This window comes from Anabrus simplex, chromosome 1 (assembly GCF_040414725.1).
Source record: "Anabrus simplex isolate iqAnaSimp1 chromosome 1, ASM4041472v1, whole genome shotgun sequence".
Taxonomy (NCBI): Eukaryota; Metazoa; Arthropoda; class Insecta; order Orthoptera; family Tettigoniidae; genus Anabrus; species Anabrus simplex.
Genome location: NC_090265.1, coordinates 1,450,864,004 through 1,450,886,888, shown reverse-complemented (window position 1 = coordinate 1,450,886,888; position 22,885 = coordinate 1,450,864,004). Strand labels below are relative to the sequence as shown.

General features: G+C 41.0%; 1 protein-coding gene across 1 annotated transcript in view; it reads right to left on the bottom strand.

The window, feature by feature from the left end:
- LOC136879392 (probable cytochrome P450 6a14) overlaps positions 1 to 19,974 on the bottom strand; it is a 66,209-nt gene extending 46,235 nt beyond the window's left edge. Inside the window, exon 1 of the mRNA XM_067153212.2 lies at positions 19,913 to 19,974. The gene's annotated coding sequence lies outside the window, so the exon portion shown is untranslated. The remainder of the gene's footprint in view (positions 1 to 19,912) is intronic.
- Positions 19,975 to 22,885: the final 2,911 nt, after the last annotated feature.

Below are 22,885 nucleotides of genomic sequence, written 5' to 3'. Positions count from 1 at the left end.
GTGGAGGAGGGCGCGGTGAGGAGGAGCAGGAGGAAGAGCAGGAGGAGGAGGAGGAGGAGGAGTCCTTTAGCCCTTTTGCAATTCTAATAAGACGTGACCCCTGAGTTCCATTCCATATCATGTGTGTAGCACGAATGTTTTTTGGCTCAAGGCACTAGGCGTTCTGTTTAATTTCGCTCCTGCGTAAGCTACAAGCTTATAACCTTTGTCAACAGATTGAAATAATATGTTTCCGAACCGATATTTTATGTTACATTTTATACGATAATTTGTTCGACTGCTAGGAGCTTAAATGAAAGAAATGTATTTTTAATGGCGCTACGCGTACTGTTTACTTCACCTCCTGCATGAGCTACATGCTTATAACCCACGCCAACAGATTCAAATAGTATATTTGCGAACCGAAATTTCATGTTACATGTTTATCCGATAATTTGTTCGACTGCTAGGGGCTTAAATGTAACCAATGAATTTCTTATGGCACTAGGCGTTCTGTTTCATTTCTCTCCTGTATGAGCTACAAGCCTGTAACCTATGCCAACAGACTGAAACAATATGTTTCCGAACCGATATTTCATATTACATGTTTGTACGATAATTTGTTCGACTGCTATAACGGTTCAAATCCCGTTACAAGATGATATCTGTATTATTATTATTATTATTATTATTATTATTATTATTATTATTCAATTCAATTCTGCAATGCTTGTCACTTGCATGATTATGGTTAAATGTATGCATATATACGTTTGTGTAGTTTAACACTAGAAACATGTACAGTAAAAAGTTGCTGTATATAAGATGCGGATATGACATTGCTACATTGTGCAATACTGCTGGAGTAAATGCAGAGTCATCGCTACGTCATGACTACGTCATCGTGAGCATTTAGCGATGAGCTCAGTTTCTTTGAGTTTCCTAGGAAGCCCCGGGCTATTTCACCATTGTATGTAATATATGTCGCGAGGTGGGAGTAGATTGTTGTTATTGTACCGGCTGGTACACCTATACGCCGCACTTTAATTTTCCGCCGTTAAGTACTCCTCTACAGGAGAAACTCTGAACTTTAACAACTGTATCAACTTATAAGTTTTCTCAGAAGATGGCACTACCATAAATTTCGTGATTACAAAGTTATCAATACTGTGTGGAGTTCAACTTGTTTTGTTTTCCATTAATAAAGAAGTGTGGACTTTCTCTGATAGATGTCTCTACAAAAAACTATGACCATGCACCCTGGTGCGAAGTGGAAGAACTTTATTTGAAGAAATGTTGTATTCATAAGTTTGTTCTTTACTAAATTTCGTTCTTTCATTTGTGGGTTGGCAATATAAATCTTTTCTTTCCGCCAGTTTTGAACTTAGCCAATCCAGAATTTCTGTAATTAATTTTTGACCTATTGTGTCTTCCTCAATTTTGATGTGTAACTTTTAGCCAGCCAATAAACGACTGTGGGTGTGTCTTAATTATTCATGAAAGGTCTCGAATCTTCCCCGAGAGTATAAAAACTGCTGATTTTCTTGTCTCTCGGCCACTCGAACAGCATCCAGCCTAGTGTATGGAGGCGCAGGAGGCGGGAAGCGCCTCTTTCATCCGGCAGTAGCTCTTCTACAAGGTAATGGCCACTTAACATCTTTATTTCTCGCTAGCTCAGCAGTCTAAACCGCGGGGAAGATCCGAAACCTTTACTATGTAACCTATCTTGAAACATGTAATTTGCCGTCGCTTTTGTAAAACTTCACATATCTTTAACTGTAAAACGGGGATAGAGAGTGCTTTACCCTCTTGAGCTCCCCTTCATTTTTGGTTTGGGGTGACTACGTTTTGTAACTGTTTCTTCCCTTCTGTAATGTTTTAAAGTTTTCTCATACGAGTCACCTCCATAGTTTGGGATTACCCCCTGTTTCTTCAGCCTAGTGCCCCATTTCATGTAGGAGTGCAAGCTACGCCTCCATTCATCTTGGTATTTTGGGCCATTTACTTAATCTGTTCTTTTTCACTGAGGCCAAGTAGGTTGGGTACGAGATGCCCCCGTTTCATTTGATGTAAGCGGTGCCTTGATGGCAATTTAGTGTAATAGTCTGGTATTGCCTTTAATAGGCTTGAAAAATTGAGAGCAGGTCAGCTCTTTCTTGTGTTTGAAAAGTGCCCCTGGGAGGCTTGAGGTTAAAAGTGGAGAGAAAGTGCTCCTTGAATGAAGGGGTTTTCTGCCCTTTGAACAAATGAGTGTACCTTGGTAAAGTTGGGCTAGTAGCTCAAGGATTGTGTAATTGGGGCTCGAAGCCCAGAACTTGTAAAGACCCCGAAACTAGGGCTTTCGTTTGTAAAATTATACCTTGTACCTGATTAGTGGATAGTGGTTGAGTTGTTGTTATTTGTTGAAATTCTATGTGAAATTTGTTAAGTTTTTCTATTTGTGAAAATATAACCTTTATTGAAATTTTAATTAATATCTCAGCTTTGTAGCAAGACCCATTCCAGCCCGCACCTTCTTCACCTCTGCATTCCACGGGTAACCCCGTAACTTATCTCTGCAGGTTACGTAGGTGCGTCAACCTTACGTCTATATAAGGTGGCTGCATATTGTCGCGTCAGTCATTATTCTACCGGAACGAGAGGCCACAGTTGGCCATTAAGTGAACAAGATGGAGTGGCCTCAGTCAGTCAACGGAGTCATTAGTTAAACGGAAGGTGAAGAGAGAAGAAGTGGATGGTGAACAGTGATGGAATCATAGAAGGATACACTTGCAAAGAAGTCATACCATACAGACTTACAAAGAAGTCATATGATATGGAGAAGAAGCAGTCACATGGATACATCACCAAATTAGGCGTGACACATCTACAGTAAACACCAGATCTAAGGAATACGTTGCAATTACACTCAAAGTGTTGAAGGTACAGTCAAGTGAACCAGTGAGGGATATATTTCGTACAAATTGTTAAATGTCCGGTCAAGAAGAATTCAATTTCATGCCTAGTTTCTTTCAGTTGCAATGTCATAAGTTCATATTCTCATCTGTTTTATCGCAACAAGACTTACTATTTTTTATATACAATTTCAAGAATATATTTTTTTTCGATCAAATGAATTCATAGTATTATTTCAATGACAGAATTAGATAACCTAAAATTTAATGGGACCGAGCTCGATAGCTGCAGTCGCTTAAGTGCGGCCAGTATCCAGTAATCGGGAGATAGTGGGTTCGAACCCCATTGTAGGCAGCCCTGAAGATGGTTTTCCGTGGTTTCCCATTTTCACACCAGGCAAATGCTGGGGCTGTACATTAATTAAGGCCACGGCCGCTTCCTTCCCATTCCTAGGCCTATCCTATCCCATCGTCGCCATAAGACCTATCTGTGTCGGTGCGACGTAAAACAGATAGAAAAAATTAATGGGGAAACCGAACGCCAATCTCCTTTTCCCAGAACGTATATGGTATGTTGTCAAAAGTAAGCTTATTACCCCACACCCTAGAGATAGTCAAGATTCTCATTCTATTATTGCTGCACTGAGTGGTAGCTGGCGCCCATCAAATAACGTATGTGTAAGTAAGCAGGTAAGTAGTAAGTGTGAGTACAAGGTTCGACGATTGTGTATTTTATTTAATGAATATTAATTTTCATAATTTTCCATTTGAATGCAGATATTTCAATTTTATTCAGATAAGTATTTTTGTAAATTCAGTCAGAGAGTTAGGAAAATTACACTGCTAAGGCCTTAAATGTAAGCAATGTGTTTCTTATTTTACTTTCCACATGAGCTACGTGCTTATAACCCATGCCAACAGATTCAAATAGTATACTCCGAACGAAAATTTCAAGTTACATGCTTATCCGATAATTTGTTCAACTGATAGGGGCTTAAATGTAACCAATGTATTCTTATGGCACTAGGCGTTCTGTTTAATTTCATTTTCCGCATGAGTTACATGCTTATAACCCATGCCAACAGATTCATAGAGTTAATTTCCGAACAAAATTTCAAGTTCCCTTTTTATCCGACTGCTATGTGCTTAAATATACCTCGCCGTCACTTTAAGTCCTATGTCTTCCCTGACCCAGCTTTCTCCATAAGAGCTTATGAATAGCCGCCATCTTGTTCCAAGTTCAACTCCAAGTCCTAGAAGGTTAATGCGTGGTCAGCGCAACGTTAGACCTGCAGTTAGCCCGGGCTTCGAACGTGAAGTGTAAGTAAGGATTTTATTCTGTATTCGGGGATTCTGATAATACGCGAAATCTTGCAGAACTAAATTCCGGCACCATATTATTTTTACGTATTATACTGGGTATTCAGTATAAAGATAGGTTAGGTCTTCCTGCGTGATTGTACCTAAGTTGCAAACTTGTAGGAAAAAAATAAATAAAACTTTGTATTCTATGTGTCAGAAAATACATCCAAAGCTAGTCAACTTGCACGTGCAGTTATTTTTTGCTGATATGTTCATGCTAGGTTCTCCGTTTTTAGAACTTCGAAGATGCTTCCCAATATTACGCCCTCTGTAAATAAAGCATTTGTATTACATCTCACACCATATCCCTAGTCCGATGTGTAGCCGTAAGCTTCCACCAATCTCAGCAACAAAGTCCCTGGATCATGTCTCATCTCGTCTAGTTAGGTTGAGCGTAAGATCGAATCTCAAACTTGAGACTGTAACGCCCTTGTAAAGTTAAGCCTGGCGTCATATGCATGGGTTAACCTAGCACTCTTAACCATAATCAGGTCAGCAGTTAAGTCTTAAGAGGTTAACGATAGGCCATGTAAGGCGAGGTACTGGTCATCCTCCTCCGTTGTATCCCCCGATCCAGAGTCTGTAGCTCCAGGACACTGTCCTGAAGGCAGTAGAAGTAGGATTCCTTGCTATGCCCAATAAAAAAACCGACCCTAGATAGTAAACAGATAAAGAAGAATAGAAGAAGAAGAAAATTAGAGAATGCCCCTATAAGGCTCTGTGTATGTCTATTTACCCCTGTGTCCTAGCACAGCTCTCTCCTGAGTTAGCCCATCCCTTTTAGTCACATTTACGACTAGCAGTATACCATTAATAAAATTCTACCCCTCCACCCTACCCCATAAAAGAATTCATATCTAGTAGAGTAACGTTATCTTAGTAGCAAGAGTTGTAGTAACGTCACTGCGAACAAGCTCTGACCTGCAACTGAAAACTCTAAGTTCTCTCAAGTTAGGTGTCTCGCGTCATAACACACAACACCAGATCGGAAAAATACAGGTAAGCTCGGAAAGTGAATTTTTTTTCTTTCTGCTGAGATGTGCATGTCTCCACATTTACTGTAGTCAGTACACTTTTATCATGCGCGCATTCCAATCAAAGCGATGTCCGTTTTGTCTCCAGTGAGGACGAGTTCAGAGAAAGTGAGTTGTACACACAATCCCGTTAGCTGAGGGCAATGTAGGGCATACACGACGCCTGGCACGAAGTAGGGTTGTTTTCGTCTCCTCTGCGACCAGCTGATCTCATGTTTGGAAACGTGAAAACCGGATAATGCTTGCATGTTGGAACGCAACTTACTGTCTACCAGACAAATCGTTTCCCGGTAGATACCCCTAGTCACGTGCAAGTGTTTATGTCTTTCTTTCAGGTGGAGTATTTTATTTTCCTGCGTTTTGTTTGTTGGTATTTACGTCATGTGATTATGATGTCCAATTGGTGTGTTTGTCTTCTTCTTAATCTGCTTACCCTCCAGGGTTGATTTTTCCCTCGGACTCAGCAAGGGATCCCACCTCTACCGCCTTAAGGGCAGTGTCATGGAACTTGAGACATTGGGTCGGGGATACAACTGGGGAGGATGACCAGTACATCGCCGAGGTGGCCTCACCTGTTACGCTGAACAGGGGTCTTGGTGGGGGATGGGAAGATTGGAAGGGATAGACAAGGAAGAGGGAAGGAAGCGGCCGTGGCCTTACGTTAGGTACCATCCCGGCATTTGCCTGGAGGAGAAGTGGGAAACCACGGAAAACCACTTCCAGGATGGCTGAGGTGGGTTGACCTCCCGAGGCTGAGTGGACCCCGTTCCAGCCCTCGTACCACTTTTCAAATTTCGTGGCAGAGCCGGGAATCAAATCCGGGCCTCCGGGGTGGCAGCTAATCACACTAACCACTACACCACAGAGGCGGACGACATGACACTTGTTTATGTTAAAATATAACTTGTTAAGAGGCTCCTGTATGGTACGCTATTGAGGTCTTTCTGAAGAAATCCACAGTCCTCTCGTAACCGAATGGTTCTGAACATTTTTACTTCGTCTGCGAATAACAGTATGTTTGAATAATCTATGCATTTAGGAATATCATTTATAAGTAATAAGATGAGTAATAGTCATCCGATTCCTTGGCTGAATGGTCAGCGTTGAAGCCTTTGGTTCAGATGGTCCCGGGTTCGATTCCCGGCCTGGTCGTTGATTTTAATCGCGTCTGGACAAATTCAAATGTGTGACATAGTTCACACCCGCGACCCCACAAGTGTGGGAAAAGCAGGAGTAGAAGAAGGTGATGAGCAGTGATTTGAGATTCGAACCCTGTTATTAAAGCACGTATATATAATCCTTTGTTACATACAAATTGTTGCCTATCACAGAGAAATGACTATGAGAGAGTCTATAATACGCCAGTTTATTTAAAAGTGCATCGTAATCATCTTTATCAAATGTTTTTACAAAATCTGTGAATGGTACATCAACGTGGCCTCCATCGTACATAGTTGCCGATATTTCATGAGTGAACTCCAATAGATTTGTCGTCGTCGATTTTGCAGGTCTGAAGGAATGTTGTGACACACTGAAGATAATTTCTACGTGTTTGAATACATGGCGATAGAGAGCTGATCATAAAATTTTGCTAGTGCGGAAGAAATTGCAACGGTTCTGTAGTAATTAATTACTGACCTCTCCCCGGATTTATGAAGTGGACTAACTCGCGTTATCTTCCAATGAGCAGGAAACGTTCCACCTCTTAGCGAAATATTAAAATATAAAGAGAGGGGGGTATAATAAAATATCTCCACGGCCTTTAATTATATATGGAGGGATTATATCTGGCCTGTGGTTTGTAATGTTTTCACATTGCGCACTGCATTTTGAATTTCGATTGGACTAATTTCATTAACACCTAGCACATGCATCAATGGATCTGTTCCCGTATCCTCATTGTTCAGTAAATCATATTGCGCTCGTTTCTCTGAGTATACAGAGGAGCAATATTCCACAACACTGTCATCAAGAGATTTATCGCTTAATAGTTCCTTTCGTATGTATTTCATTACACTGACGTTTGAGTTCCGTTGCCTGCTTTTAACGAATGCCCAACAATTTTCCATATCTACAGTTTCATTCTCTACCCGTCCGATATACGTAGTCTTTCTACACGGCAACAATTTAAATTGCACAGGAGTTCGTTGAAAATATTATTATAGCACGTACAGTACAATCCTTTGTAAGATGCAAATTGTTGCTTATAGAGAGAGATGATGCAGCCAATTTCATTCGACTATGAGAGAGTCCATAATTCGTCAATGTATTTAAAAGTACATCGTAATTAGAATGGTATAGGTATATGAGAATGATAAGTCTAAATAGACCCCCAAGAGCATACTAGGAAAGGATTGTTTTTGGTAAGAGGCCCAGAAGGATGTCTCATGATTGGGAAAAACACATTTTCAAAGATCTTGAGAAATGATATATGAAACTGTAGTAAAAAGGAGAAAAGTAACTGTGAAACCGAGTTGTATCCAAGCAGTCGTCGTGGGAAGATTTCGGTAATAACCTGAAAAAGATACGTCATACAGCAAGGAAACATTTCCGGACAGTAATAAAGAATCTTAAAAAGGGTGGAAAAAAGAAAATTAATAGTGTTATGGGTGAATCAGGTGAACAGCTTATAAACCTCATATTTTGTCCCGTATTGGCTCAACACAACTAAGATTAAGTTATAAGGAGATTCCCACCTTCCAATACTTGTCAAAAATCTACATAATGGTTTAATTAATTATATGATATAATCCAGCTTAATTTCTAGGACATGTTACGTTCCGATTATGGAACATCTTCAGCCAAACGATTTGACAAAATGGCAAAACAATTAAAATACATGTGATGGTTATGATGATAAGATAAAATGTTCATTCATGTTGAGTTAAAATTTCCAACAAGTCAGTGTCCAAGTGACGAAGCAAAATCGGCGTAAGGGTTCTTCTTTATGTTGGAGACGTGTATACTTGTTAATCTTGAAGATAAAATTGGAGATATATCATAACCATCACATTTGTTTTAATTGTCTTGTCATTTTGTCAAAACTTTTAGCTGAAGATGTTCCATAATCGGAACGAAACATGTCCTAGAGATTAAGCTGGATTATATCATATAATTAATAAAACCATTATATAGAAATTGACAAGTATTGGAAAGTGGGAATCTCCTTATAACTTAAACTTAGTTGAATCAGGTGAACTCATAATAGATCCTAGGGAGTCACTGGACAGGTGGAAGGAATATTTTCAAAATTTTATCAGCGTACAAAGAAATCTTGCTGGGACGTCGCGAACAACCAAGCTCATGGTGAGGAGAACAGTAATGTTGGTGAAATTACACTTGAGGAAATGGAAAGATTGGCATATGAACTCCGTTGTCATAAAGCAGCAGTAATAAATAGAATTAGACCTGAAATTGTGAAATATGGTGAGAAGGCAGGTATGAAATGGCTTCATATAGAGTAATAATAATAGCATGGAATGTTAGTAAAGTACCTTCTCTTTTTTTTTTTTTGCTTAACGTCGCACCGACACAGATATGTCTTATGGCGACGATGGGATAGGAAAGGCCTAGGAAGTGGAAGGAATCGGCCGTGGCCTTAATTAAGGTTCAGTCCTGGCATTTGCCTGGTGTGAAAATGGGAAATCACGGAAAACTATCTTCAGGGCTGCCAACAGTGGGGCTCGAACCCACTATCTCCCGATTACTGGATACTGGCCGCACTTAAGCGACTGCACCTATCGAGCTAGGTAAAGTACCTTCTGATTGGATGAAAGCAGTAATTGCACCTGTCTACAGGGTGTATCAGAACTATACCGATAAAAAAAATTAGGGATTCTCTTCGTGTTATGCTAAGAACGATGGTGCACTCGAAATGGCGGAGAATTTTTTTTTTCTTTCGACACAGTCGATGGGATGGTACGAAGCTGTCTTTTCCTTTTTACACTAATATACAGTATACACAGTAGCCTCCGTGGCTCAGGTGGCAGCGCGCCGGTCTCTCACCGCTGGGATCTGTGGTTCAAATCCCGGTCACTCCATGTGCGATTTGTGCTGGACAAAGCGGAGGCGGGACAGGTTTTACTCCGGGTACTCCAGTTTTCCCTGTCATCTTTCATTCTAGCAACACTCTCCAATATCATTTTATTTCATTAATCATTCATTAATCATTGCCCCCAGAGGAGTGCGACAGGCCTCGGCAGCCGGCACAATTTCCATCCTCGCCGCTAGAAGGAGGCTTCATTCATTCCATTCCTGACGCAGTCAAATGACTGGAAACAGGCTGTGGATTTTCATTTTCATACAGTATATACAGTGGAGTAGAAAGTTACAAATACGCTTTGAAACATTTTGTAAAAATAAAAATATCAAAATTCTAATCAGTGAAGACAGTATTTAAGAGAACTCTCTATGCGCCTATAGAATGCTTGCATTCTGAGAGGCTGTGTGGTGCAGTTCATCTCCAATTTAGAGGTTATGTGGTGGGATCCTATCGTAGTCGGATGGACATTTAAGAACGCTTAATTTTGAGTGACTCGTGTCAGTAGTTTCATAAACATGTTTAGTAAATTAATTTCATGTGGCGATAGTTAACCATGCGCAGCCCTTGTGAGGCAGACCCTCCGGTGATGGTGGGTGGTGTGTGCCGTGTGCAGGAAACTGCGTGATAATACCACAGTCTAATATATATAGTCGCGAAGCTCTAATAAGGGGAAAGTTCATCCACTTGATAGCTGGAGCGACACTAGCACCTCTAGCGGCGAGGTAGAGGCCACTTGCTAGCAGACAACAGGGAACGAATTACCACTACAGTCTAAAATGGTCATAACATCTGAACCATTCATTCAAATAATGTCCTGACAAGTTTATTGTAATCCTTACGAAATAGTGGAGGAGTACAAGTAATTTATTTCGATGAGGAGTTCGAGGATAATATCGAAATATTTATTTAATCTTAAGGAGTTATGTTTTTTACCGCGGACTATAACATAACATCGCTTCTAGAGAGCAGCCGGTTCGAAATAAGTATATACCATCGCGGACTCTTTTGTAGAGGTTTCTATGATCTACAATTCTTACGCTTACACTTGGGGGCAGTGGCGGCTGGTGCAGAAATTCAGTTGTGTGCTGTAACCCCCCCCCCCCCTCTCCAAAAAATAAAAATCGTCGCCATAAGACCTATCTGTGTCGGTGCGACGTAAAACAAATAGAAAAAAAATACTGAGTTTCCTACACTGAACAAACACGCAAACAACCCCAACACATATACACATTCCTCATACAGCACTGTAAAATGGTATAATTAAACACACAATAACACCTGCAATGGTAAAATATTCACGAACTCAAACACTTGGTGTGAGCGCGCAAAAACAGAACTTCCCAAAGTTACCAAAATCATTGAAATAAAACCAGAAACGTCGTAATGCAAAATTACATGTCATGTTTTTATAGTGGCATTTATAAACTAGGCATTTTAATTAAAGAAAATCACAACATCATGTCCTTATTTTGACAACATAAAAAGTACAATTTTTATAGTTCATTAATTTACAAATGTGGCCATGGAATAGGCAAGTTGGGAGTATTCTATCATTTTTGGTATTAAAAGTCCTGGCGGGAACAGCTGATGGCTTCCTCTACAGTATTTTGTTTTCCCGTTTGATTTGAGCGATCCCTTCTTAAATATACAGCCGAGTCAAGAGGGTATCTGCCACGACCTCATTTCGGTCGTAATGCAAGAATGCAAGTATGACTAATGCTGCCTCTCTGTGGTCGAACGAAGAATCGCTGTGAAGTGATGTCTTGGCGGTCTTGGCTGTTGTTTCCACAGCCTATCGCAAAAGTTGGGCACGCATGCGCAAAAGGCAGGGTTCCTGCTTTCTGGCAAAAAGCTTAGAAATTCTCCCTGAGCTGTGATCTTACAGCCACCCGGCGTGGAGCGCACAACTTGTTACCTGGTTGTGAAGGGAGGTGAATAATTTCCTATTCTTTGGTTGACGTCTTTTTCAATGGACTGTATTTGATTGTAGATTGTAGTAATTTATTTTCAAACAGGCAATGTGCTGCAGCGCATCAGCACATAATGTACGGCCGCCTCTGCTTGGGGGTCTATCGTTGACGGTTCAGGAAGCGTACGCCAAGAAAGCAAGTGACCGACCATGGTAGAGCGCTGGCTTTCTTAGCCCAACTTGGCAGGTTCGATGTCGGTCGGTCGCTTGCTTCCTTGGCATACGCTGCGTGAACCGTCAACGATAGACCCCCAGTGCATCTGTAAGAATTGTAGAGCATAGAAACCTCTACAAAAAAAGTCCGCGAAGATATATACTTATGTCGAACCGGTTGCCCTCTAGAAGCTATTTTATGAAATAGTCCGCGGTAAAGAAAAATAACTCTTAAATAAATATTTCGATATTATCCTCGAACTCCTCATCGAAATAACTTGTTGACTTCCTCCACTATTTCATAAGGATTACAAATACTTTGTCAGGACATTATTTGCATGAATGGTTCAGAAGTTGTGCCCATTTTAGACTGTAGTGGTAATTCGTTCCCTGTTGTCTGCTAGCAAGTTGCCTCTACCTCACCGCTTGGAGGGCTGTAGTCGCATCGGATGAAAAATATCATCAGAGCTTCGCGACTGTATATATTAGACTGTGATAATACAGTCTATCTCCAGCCCACATCCTTGCATGTGCTATCAAAAGAAGTCAGGTTTTACATGTAGGCTCTTTCTTCTTTCTGCCCATGTGGTTTTTCCCTGACCCTTCAATACCATACTTCAACACCATATACCTAACACAATCTCGCCTGGTAACGTGTCTGACATGGAAACAGGCAGATACTCCTTGTATCACTTCCCAGTCTAACTAGCTATCTCTTTTCTACTTGGAAATTAATAGCATGTCGGAGGCCATGTAGATTGAGTCAATGGTCACGATGGGGGAGCGGGCTACGGAGGCCCCCGTAAAAAAAAAAAAAAAAAAACGGTGGAAGATAGTGTTGTGTGTGATATATATGAGTTGCAAGAATGTGGGGGACAGAGCAAATACGTCCCCAAGCCACGGGAACGAACAGTTTACGATTTAAATCCCTCTACTCGGTCAGCAAACGAGCCCAGGGCGTCAACCGTTCAGCCATGGAACCGGACATTAACACGTTAAAAATTCCTTTTCTGGGTAAATTTTCAACACTGTGGCGTCTGTTGGAATCTACAGCGGACGCTAATTCCATAGCATTATTAACTAATCCCGGTCCAGCTCCTTGTCTGAATGGTCAGTGACCTTGTCTTTGGTTCAGAGGGCCCCTTGTTCGATTCCCGTCGGGTCGGGGTTTCAATCTTAAAAATAGTTATTTCCCTTGGCTCGGGGACTGAAAGTTTGTGCTATCCCCATCATAGCCGCAATCTATATACAACAAACCACTCTTTCCTCCACGCAGTTTCCTATAGGCATACGGCAGAGCCACCCACCCTCGTTGGAGGGTCTGCCTTACAAGGGCTGCACCAAGCTAGCAATAGCCACATGGAATATTATTATTATCTCTATATTAAAAGGGTTTACTAAAAATAGCTTTGGTAAATCCATCCGTCCGTTCTACTGGACCGATTTGCTTCATTTTTGTTTTATTATCTCCGCAATCATGCGACATTAATAGGTCTCTATTTTTATCCTGCTAAGAGAAAAAATGTCTATGTACAAACAGACCACTCCAAGACATACGCCTTAGACATTATCTGGGAACACCTATCGAAGGATAACCTAGCTACACTAGAGTGAAGGCCATGTATCTTAAAAAGGTTTTCTGCCTGGCAAAAAAAAAAAAAAAAAAAAAAACAACGCTGCTTCGAGACTAACTTATGAGCTCACATGACATCTGTTCTAGGCCTATATGTAGAAGAACTGCGATTAAAAGTATCATTGCCTTCTACGACACAATACCAAGCTTTACATCAAGAGCTACGGGATAAAAGAGAATACATGGACAGATTTTTTCCAAACAGACGGCATGATGACGCCCTTCTTATTAAATGTCCATACCGAGCTCGGCAGCTGCAGGCACTTAAGTGCTGCCAGTATCTAGTATTCGGGAGATAGTGGGTTCGAACTCCACTATCGGCTGCCGTGAAGATGGTTTTCCGTGGTTTCCTATTTTCACACCGTCCGACTCGTTGGCTGAATGGTCAGCGTACAGGCCTTCGGTTCAGATGGTCCCGGGTTCGATTACGAGCCGGGTCGGAGATTTCAACCTTCATTGGTTAATTCCAATGGCCCGGGTGCTGGGTGTTTGTGCTGTTCCCAACATCCCTGCAACTCACACACCACACATAACACTATCCTCCACCACATTAACACGCAGTTATCTACACATGGCAGATGCCACCAGTGTTGCCAACTTATATTTTCAAGATCCGCTAAATACTACTAAAAATCCGTTAAAATTCCGCCAAGAAATCCGATCTCAAATAATGGGCAATAATAATAATAATAATAATAATAATAATAATAATAATAATAATAATAATAATAATAATAATAATAATAATAATAATAATAATAATAATAATAATAATAATAATAATAAGAAGAAGAAGAAGAAGAAGAAGAAGAACAATGTGAGGAAAATTCTGGATATAGACTGAGGTCACGCAAAGTGACAGAAGAGCTTTCCAACATTGCAGCAGATATCCGCAAAAGACGTCTGAAATTTTATGGGCACGTCCGCAGACTGCCGGCAAGTAGATGATTCCATGGGTACTGGAAGTGAAGAAGGATCTTGAAAAAGCCCAGATAAACTGAAATGAGCCGCGGACAGAAACCTCTATAGGAAAAAAATTAATGGATGGAAAGTGCAACCAGAGAACGAAGTGAAAAAGAAGACTGGAACAAAGTGGACAGAAGAACGAAAAGGGATCCACGGAGAAAGGATCAGAGCTGTTTGGCAACTCAGGAAACAGAATCGTTAGAGCTTTGCGTGATCCATATGCACATAATAAATAATAATAATAATAATAATAGTAGTAGTAGTAGTAGTAGTAGTAGTAGTAGTAGTAGTAAATGTCTGTACTCACCTGCTCTGTGAGTTTCACTGGGATTAACTCCCTGCCTGCTAGCCGGCGAGCTAAAACTTGTAGGCGTTTTAGTGCCGAGTGCAAACTAGGTGAATCCCCTACCTCAAGGGCTACACACAGAAGAGGCCAGTTCATTAAACGGTCTGCCTTCATAGCATAAATATAAATGCTGCTCTCTCACAGTTTCATTATCTGTTGTCATTCGTTAACTAATGGTTAGTCCACACCAAAGTTAATAAACAATGTTAACGAAACAAAGTTAATAAACAATGTTAACGAAGACATTTCTCAAGATGTTAATAAACTTTTGTTAACAAACTTCTTTAACATTGTGTCCACACCAAAATATCTGTTTGTGAGGTTACAATGGATAGGGTCAGGAAGAAGAAAATACAGCTGCAGCTTTCATTATTTTAATGAGTGCAATTAGAGAAATAAGCAGACGCAAAGTGTGTCAAAGAAAAATATTGGAAAAGCGTTTAGAATTAAGTTTGGAGAGGACACTTAGGCCTATGTCAGGACATTCAATTCATGATGCAGCAGGCTTTCAAAACTTTCTGAGAATGTCCCCACAAGACTTTCAGTTCTTGTTGACAGTAATTGGGTCTGAAATTGCAAGAAATAATACAAATTTATCGGAATGTCATCTGCATTAATGATAGGCTAAGTATAACTTGAAGATTCCTAGCGACTGGTGACTCCTACCAAGGATCACATAAGTGTGTAAGAGAAATACTCCTACACTTCACTTATATATTTGTATGGTGTATACGAGTTGCTTGCGATTCGACAGTCGATTTCGAAAGAAAAACAATTATTGTATTCCGCGCTATGAATTTGCGTGTTCTAATTGCGTCTTTGCGCATGTGCGAACCGAAATGTTAACGAAAACACGAAATGTTAATGAAAAGTTTCATTCACAAAAAAAAAAGAAATTTTGTTTATCAACATGCTCGAAAACTTAATGAACACGTTATTTTGTTTATTAACAATGTTTATTAACGAAGTTAACTAAAACATCTTGGTGTAGACGCAACTTAAGAGATAAGTACCCTTTCCCCACTCATTACAAATTTATGATACCACGATCTCATAACATCAAATCCAAATAACATGTTTTCCTCATGTGACTGCTAGCTCCTGACAAGAAATACGGAATAGCTCAGACAGATTGGAGTACAATTTTTTTTAAAAGTAAAATGGACAAAACGCTAAATTCCGCTATAATAAATCTAGAATTCCGCCAAAAAATCCGCTGTCCGCTAAATGGTATATTTCTCCACCAACAGTCTTCTAATTCTCCAACCCATCCGAGAATCGAACTCGGGATCCTCTGAAACTCCTCAACTGTTCTCACATTAGCTGAGTTGGACCTTGAACCAGCCCACAGATGTAGGTTAAGTTCCCTGACCAGGTTAGAAATCGAACCCGGGAACTCCCGGTTATAGGCAGGTTCGTTTCCTCTAGACTGGGATGTTATGTAGCTGTACTTCCTCTTAAAACAAAAAATACGACCACCCTACACTGCGAGGCTGGCACATGAAAACCAGGCATGGCCAATGTCTTCGATTTATTGTATTTTTTTTCGACACAGGCAGATCTTGTGGCGGCGATGGGATAGGACAGGGGAAGGAATATGAAAGAAGCGACCTTAATTAAGGCATTTTCCCATTATTTGCCTGGTGCGAAAATCGGAAACAACGAACAACCATTTCCAGGGCTGCCGACAGTGGAGATCGAACCCACTACCTCCCGAATGCAAACTAATAGCTACGTGACCCAACCCGCATAGTGCGCTCTCTCGGTGCAGTAAATATGTTCCTTTGCGGGGCTTATTTGTATTACGCCTACTTCCCAGCCTCAAGTATTCTGTTGTGACGTATCCAGGTAAAGTAGAGGGATGGCTTTGCTGCTGGTGGTTTCAGGTGTTCACAGAGTCGGCGAATAAGCCCAATTCGAGATATAATATAATTCCTACGAAGCTTGGACACTGGAATATTTTGTTTGTTCTTTTACAGAATGATGAAGCTAATTGCCTCGTCTGTAATTTATTGATGTACAGAATAGTCCTATTAAAAATACCGGGTGAAGCCAGCAGGAAAGGGTATGAATTATCATCTTTCCTATGTCATGCAAAATGCAGCAAAGAATTCGGCTATATTTGCCGCTAATTATGTTTGTAAACATATATATTTTCAAAACTGAACCAGATAAAAAAGATGCACATACGCGTATAGCAGACGATCATCGTATGTCAGTGTCACATTTTTTACCGGGCGAGTTGGCCGTGCGGTTAGGGGCGCGCAGCTATGAGCTTGCATCCGGGAGATAGTGGGTTCGAATCCCACTGTCGGCAGCCCTGAAGATGTTTGTCCGTGGTTTTCCCATTTTCACACCAGGCAAATGCTGGGGCTGTACGTTAATTAAGGCCTCGGTCGCTTCCTTCCAACTCCTACGCTTTTCCCATCCCATCGTCGCCATAAGACCTATCCGTGACGTGCGACGTAAAGCCACCATCATTCTTCTTTTAATATAGCCTACACCTCGTTGGCCACAGTAAACAATGTAAGCGATCTACAACACATGAATAATTACGAGTACCTTGTTGTCACAAATGCAATATTCCATTGTCGTATTACTAATTAGCTGATGTTTGGCTCCATGGCTAAATGATTAGCGTGCTGGCATTTGGTCACAGGGGTCCCGGGTTCGATTCCTGGCAGGGTCAGGAATTTTAACCATGATTGGTTAATTTCGCTGGCATGGGGGCTGGATGTATGTGTTGTCTTCATCATCATTTCATCCTCATCACGAAGCGCAGGTTCCCTACGGGCGACAAATCAAAAGACCTGCACCTTGGACACTCCCGGCACAAAAACCATATGACATTTAATTTGAATAAGTTAATAACATTTGTATAAAATTATATTATTATTATTATTATTATTATTATTATTATTATTATTATTATTATTATTGCAAATCATTTAACGTCACGCCAAAAGAGACGATGGGATAGAGTAGAGAGAAGAATTCGGACTGGAAAGGAACAACCCATGCCCTTAATTCAGCTACGGCCCCAGCATTTGCCTCGTATGAAAATGGGAAACCACAGGGCTACTGATAGTGGGGTTCGAACTCTCCATCTCCCGAATGCAAACTAAGAGCTACAAGGCCCGAACCGCGCAACGAACTCGCTCGGTGTATAAGGTATACCGGTACGTCTATACATGTTTCTCTTTTGATGATGGTTCCTAAATGTATATTTATGGTAGAAATGTTCAGTACAGTGGCATGTCAACATTAGGTCTGCACCCCTCTAAACGCAGGAGAAGTCAGTGCATAACGTCCTCTTTATGTAAACAACACCAGTTACGTCCAAAACAAGTGGAGTGAATAAATTCTGTCAACATAATCCTCCGCTAGAGTGCGCCCATGCATGATGCAGAGCAGTAGTATTCAATTGTTTTACCTTCGTACCCCCGAAGCAAATGGGTATATTGCGATTATACCAGAAATAGTAAATGACTGTTGCTAGATGCAAAATACAGTAATATTAACTATATTCATCATCTTCCGCAGGTTATTCCGCTTGCTCAGAGACCCTACACGCACTGAGGTATTAGAGAGATGTGGGCGGGAATTTAAGGTCGCATGACCTTCCTGACACCACACCCACCTCAGCAAGACCAGGAATAAGACCACAGTCGCCGGGATGACAAGCAAACAGCTAAGCCGCAACACCACCCCGTTCCCCAATAATGACAACAGTGTATTGTCGCTGGACAAAGGAAAGATTGTAACTCCCTCGGAGTAAAGTTTGCCGAAGTCCAAAACTGAGCGGTCAGCAATGAGAGGAGAAATGTTCCTGGCATTTTTATTGCTTAATGTTAGCCCAGTTATTCGATCATTGCAGTCTTCTGTTTCCCTCTCAGGCAACACGGCAAGCCTTCACAAGACAGATAGAGAAACGTGATTTCCCCATCTAGTAGCGGAGATTGGGAGTTAGAAGTGAGGGAGGGGGCACAAAGATTTATAGACAGCAAAATATACCCGGGTTTAAGGACTAGAGCAGTGAAGGGTGTGGGAGGGCGGTGTATGGCATAAATATGAAAAAAAAAAAAGCCTTTCTAATGCTCTCTGGGGGAATTTCGATAGAGACGTAAAGACTGAGTCTACCAACTTCAGTGCGGTAATAATAGCACTATACAATGAAACTTTGCCCAAAGAGACAATCATTACAGATGTATTACAATTAAATAGAAATTCGGCGTGATTATTCAATAGTATTTGACTACACACTAACGAAGTTACAGACACTAGATAGAACTACACACACACATTTACTGAGGGAGACTGCCAGAATGACGAATGCGAGCGGCAAGAGGGTGAATCATACCTATGTCTATGACCTTGGCAAAAATATACCCCCTGCTACCCTTCGTCAAAGCATGTGCTACACGCTGCTGCGCTCTATGAATCGGTTAGCCGCAACGAACAACATTTTGTATTTCCGATAAGTATTTGTCTTAATAATTAAAGATATTAAAGGAAGGAATAAGCGGGAACAACAGTGGGAATTATACAAATTGCTTTTTTTTTAATAATTATTAGATTCAGGCGAATTTTTAAATAACTCTTAGTTTTTTCAGTCTGTCGAAACTTTAAAAAATAGTCAGGTGGCTAAAATGGAATTAATAAAATATTCTCCAAAAAGTGGGGGGAAACAGTCCCCCTCGCCCCCCCCCCCTTACTAATCACCGCTACTGCCCCCATGAGTGGATTTACGCGGTTTTCTTTTCCTAGCAGTGATAGATAATCGTAATCATCAATACAAGAATTACTATACCGGGCGAGTTAGCCGTGCGGTTACGGGCGCGCAGCTGTAAGCTTGCAGCCGGGAGATAGTGGCTACGAACCCCACTGTCGGCAGCCCTGAAGATGGTTCTCCGTGGTTTCACATTTTCACACCAGGCAAATGCTGGAGCTGTACCCTAATTAAGGCCACGACCGCTTCCTCCCAACTCCTAGGCCTTTCCTATCCCATCGTCGCCATAAGACCTATCTGTGTCGGTGTGACGTAAAGCCACTAGCAAAAAAATACTATTGTACTGTAGACAGTGCTACTGAAAACAATTGAAGTGAATGACTGGATTTCGAAACAAAAAAAGTTAAAAAGAATAATGCAGCACAAGTAAGCTTTTTCGCATACTCAGTGGCAGGTACAAATTTACACATATTTCAGAATGAATAATTCGGAAAGGGATTCTGTGTACTGGTAGACAAAAACACTAAATCAAAACAAGATTTCATTGAAAATAAGCAGGCTCAACTCTTTTCTTAAGTGCTCATTGAAAACAGAAGGTACGATAAATGTGAGACGACCCCGCATACCACAGTTTGAACACCACTAATGTAGACAAAGGAAGCTCCCTCCCACACACAGACAGCACTAGCGAACAGCTTATTAGTCATCGCAAACTTAATGATTCAAGTACTCTCGTTAAAACCACAATAACTATTGTACAGCGAACCTACCGACACATACAGTACAGTTATGTGTTACCACTCACCTGCTGCTGCAAATGAACGTCCTACAAGCTCCGTTACCTCTTGCCGACTAACAAGCCTCGGGCTTTCATCTTGCATATATACCTCACTAGAAGAGAAGTGCTGTGTCATTCTACGCCTCTCGTGATTATCTCTTTGCGCGAAGTAAAAAAATATAATCATGCCGCCTTTGGAACTACATAGTAATAAGCACGTAGATAGTGCAGATGTATATGTCATTGAAGGTTTACCAATAGTCAGTGATTTAATTGGAACAAAATATTTAGAGGAACTCACCTTATTAATTCAACAATTTCCAAATGGACTCGTATTGGGTGTCAAAATCAGCGGTCTCATGTTTCCGACAACTTGTTTCATCAGCTGAACGTCTCCCCTTTCGTAGCTATGACATGACATATGTTTGTGGATTAAATATATGCACAGGAGGTCCAACGCTGCTTATGAAAATAAGTCCGCTTGATCTTGCAACCAGCAGCCTATTTCTCTTTTCGGTGTAGACAGGGCCGGATTAAGGGGAGGGTTAAAGGGGCTGCAGCCCCGGGCCCAACGTGCCAAGGGGCCCCGGCCCTTGGCCGAACCCATAATTATATAAAAAGGCCTGCTACTCAACCTTCGTTCATGTATATGAATATTTTCGCTCGCAAAATAGCAAACATGCAATCTTCCTTCCTTCTTATCTGCTGTCCGTGTTAGTATTTCATCACTGTTAGAATCAATTATCGTCCGGAGACACGAATTCTCGCTACTTATGCACTGTAATTATTGTAAAGGTTATTGCTGACGAAAATTTAAATCTGGCAGCTTGCGAGTACGGGCAGAGAGGGAAAGGAGGAAGAGGTCTAGGAAGTGAGTGGGAGGGGACAGGGGAAGCACGGTGGAATGCGCATGCTATACTATATCTTTGCATCAGGAAGAGAACTTCCAGTTTACCTCTGATTATTGAACCATTCGTAAGTTACAACTGTAATGTTCTTGTAAAATGAATAGAAAACATACTAGTGGTGCCAAAAAACGTAAATTAAAAAACAACATTTGAAAGAAATTGAAAAGTTACCGAAAATATCAACATTTTTTGACAGGAAGTCTACAAGTGCATCGACGACTGAAGAGACTGTTAGTAGTGGATTGGAATCTTCTACAGGTAAGCGGACCGGGCGAGTTGGCCGTGCGGCGTGGAGCGCATAGCTGTGAGCTCGCATCCGGGAGATAGTGAGTTCGAACCCCATTGTCGGCAGCCCTGAAGATGATTTTCCAGGGTTTCCCATTTTCACACCAGGCAAATGCTGGGGGTGTACCTTAATTAAGGCCACGGCCGCTTACCTCCTATTCCTAGGCTATTCCTGTCTCATCGTCACCATAAGACCTGTCTGTGTCGGTGCGACATAAAGCAACTAACAACATCAGGTAAGCGAATAGTGTAATATCTAAGTCTGCTGTTTTAAGAGATATTAGGTTTCTACGGAATTGGAAAGTATGAGCATTAGGAAGATGGTTTTAGGAACAATGAAAGGAAAACCGAATGTGTATTTTAAACTTCAGTCACATTGTATGGAATACTCGGAGTCGTAAATAATAAATTTCCGATCTCGTTGGTGTAGTGGTAGCAATAATGACTGCCATCCCCGAAGACTTACCTTCCCCGGCTCTGCCTGGGGGGGGGGGGGCGCTTGGTTACGAAGAAGGGGCCCCACATTTTTAAATATCCCAGGGCCCCCAATCACCTTAATCCGGCACTGGGTGTAGATCTCATTCATGGTACTGAAAGCTCTTTCAGCTTCTGCTGAAGAGATGTGAATGGTCTGTACAATCTTGATTAAAGGCATCAGCTCCACTGGAATTTCCTTGGTATCGACATACTGTAACGGATCAAACACCCGATATGGATAATTAAAAACAATTGCCCGGTGGACGCCAGGCTTCGAAATTAAATGTAATTTGAAACCGAATTTAGATCTATAAAAAATACTAAACTTAATTTAATGAGACTATCTCGGTCGTGAGGTATGGGGATACTAACCATTAAATACCATGTGGAAAAACATAGGGAACCTACTAAAAAGTCAATTATTTAACGACGTAAAAGGAAAAAAGTTTTATTTAAAAAAAAGATGAAATTACGTAAAAACGAGTTTTTACCAAAATTAAAAATTACTGACTCAGATTACAATTCATTACTACACGCACGGACTCACCGTAGGTTGATCTTTTCGTCGTCTGCTTCCGTGGTTGATCGTTGTCGTCCCTCTTCCACCAGCATCATCCTTGGCATCTGCTTCATGGAATGGATTCCACCCTGAATCTATCACTCCCTATTGTGCTGAGTACCAAAACATAGTACCAGCCTTACAATGTGAAATTTCACATCGGAATTAATTGAATAGAGAGAACGGAAAACATCCAGTCCTTCTATATTATTTGAACTTGTCTTTCTAAATAATCTGAGTAAGTCTCACAGAGCCGATAAGAAATGTTGAGTATAAGCACATCGTAAGCGATGCACTCAAATAGCAGAGTTGGATGCAGAATGCAGAATGCCGAATACAGAATCAGAATCAGAATGGTGAATGATCTTCACCACGCCGTGTAGATCTATATAAATCCTCTTCATATTCCCACTTCCTCCCTTGTCACATGACATCTCGTTCCAATGAGAGCCGATATACGTCACTCCCCCGTCTACATATAGATGAAGTATCTGTCCTTGACAGAAAAAGCCCTCCTGATAGGAGCACGTGATATGGGGTGATTTAGCGTCCTAACAACGAAATTATGTATCTTCCTCTTGCTGTTGCGTACGTTTCCAAGAACCTTCCAAAATTAACCTTCCTGGACTATTGCGAGATACAAGTAGCCTGTTAGCGCAAGACCTGTCTTGACATTACCACGGAATATTCTAATATATTACAATTAAAAATTATATCTCGTTCTTACGTACAATTACAAAAATGATGATGATGGACGTTAATAATGAATAA